Source organism: Leptonychotes weddellii, chromosome 1, assembly GCF_054177405.1.
Source record: "Leptonychotes weddellii isolate Sample4059 chromosome 1, ASM5417740v2, whole genome shotgun sequence".
Classification (NCBI taxonomy): domain Eukaryota; kingdom Metazoa; phylum Chordata; class Mammalia; order Carnivora; family Phocidae; genus Leptonychotes; species Leptonychotes weddellii.
The window spans coordinates 46113637-46115747 of NC_138369.1; positions in this window are offsets into that span (position 1 = coordinate 46113637).

The window sequence follows — 2111 nt, forward strand, 5'->3', positions numbered from 1 at the left end:
GGACATTACTAGAAAGGAACATTACAGACCAACTTTATCTCTCAAAAAAGGATGCAGAACTCCTAAACACAATATTAACAAATAAAATCTGATGATTTATAGAAAGAATAATATGCCAAGTGGGGTATGTCTGAGGAATTCAAGGTTGATTTAACATTAAAAAATTAATATAATTTACACAGAAGACAGAATAAAACTATGTTTTCTCAATAGATGGGAGAAAAAAAGAATTTGATTTAAAGCAAAGACACATTCATGATTTAAAAAAAAAAAAAAAAAACTCTAAGAAAACTTGAAAGAGAAAGAACTTCCTTAATTTGAAAATGGCTTCAAAAACCCTTGGGCTAACATTTTAATTAATGGTGAAATATTAAAAACTTTCCCAGGATTCAGGAACAAGACAAGGATGTCCACTATTACCACTTCTATTTAAGGTTACACTGAAGGTTCTCAACAGTGCCCTAAGGCAAGAAAAAGAAATATAAGATATAAAGATTGAAAACTGTCATTCTTTGCTGATGACATGATTGTGTGTGTAGAAAATCCAAAACAGTGAACAACACACTAGAATTAATATATGAATTTAGTATGGGGCAAGCAACAAATGACTAGGACATTTAAAAAAATAATTTAAGGGCACCCAGGTGGCTCAGTCCTTAAGCATCTGCCTTCAGCTCAGGTCATGATCCCAGGGTCCTAGGATTGAGCCCCGCATCAGGCTCCCTGCTCAGCAGGAAGCCTGCTTCTCCCTCTCCCACTCCCCCTCTTGTGTTCCTGCTCTCACTATCTGTCAAATAAATAAATCATTTTTAAAAATCCATTAAAATAGAATCAAAAAACTCATCTAGATACCTAGGAATAAATCTAATAAAAGTCGTTGAAGACCTATACACTGAAATACTAATTTTCCAATATACTTCCTAAATTTCTGAGAGAATTTCAAGTTTGAAGTAACTCGAAGTTTATACTATGCTCATTCATTGGAAAATTTAATATTTTTAAAGCGAAGTGAAAGAAAGACTAACATACAGCTACATACAACAACACGGATAGATCTCATAGACATAATGTTGGCCAAAAGAAGACAGACAAAAGAGTACATATTGAATGATATCATTTTATATCAAGGTCAAGAACAATCGAAACTAATTTGTGGTGACAGGTGAAAACAAGCAGTTACCTTTGGGAGGTATTGACTGGGAAAGGGCGTTAAGTGAGCCCTCTGGGGTATGGATAATGTTCTTCACCCTCATCTGGTGATGATTTTATGAGTGTATACACATGTAAAAAGTTCACAGAGGCATGTATGTGTTTTGTATATTTTAGACTGTTATTTCCCAACGTTTAAAAAATTTAAAAAGAATATTTTTAAAAAGCAACGGGAAACCATTGAAAGGGTTAAAGGAGGTGAATGACATGATCCTGTTCATGTTTTAAAAATACGTTTTGGTGATAACCTACTGGAAGAGGGCGGGAGCAGAAACAGGAAAACCAGGTAAGAGGCTATATTGCATGGGTCTAGGCAAGACGTAATGGTTGCTTAGACTGGAGCCTTGACGATGGAAACCAGAGGACGCACTGGAGAGAAGTGTGGGAGCAGATCTGAAGGATATAGAGAAGCAGAGGTAAGTGTCACGAATATCTTTTTGGGTATCCACCCTAGGAAATGGAAGACAAACAGCAGAGGAGTGCCGGAGGGGGGAAAAAACGGAACTAAAACTTGGGGTGGGAGTAGACCTCTTGAAAAAGATCAGTTGGGAGGGAGCTAAGGAATTCCTAAAGTGGGAGGCGAGGTCTGTCGGGGACAGCTGAGGCGGGGCCTGAGAAAGGGGCCTAACGGGTGCAAGTTTGGATAAGAAAAAGCTCTTGGGATTAAGGCGCGGACTGGAGAGGCGGGAACTTGGGCTCGTGAGGAGTGAGGCGATTGTAAGGACCGGACGGGGGAAGACGGTGAGGGCTAGGGTGCCAGCCGGGCACCGCCCGGGAAGCTCGGAAATGCGTGGCCTGGAGCGCGGGGGTGGGGGGTGGGGGGGGTCGGCCCGGCCTCAGCCCCCAGGCGGAACCAATTATGACGGCGACGAGGTTTCCCACCGGCGCTACAAAAGTGCCAC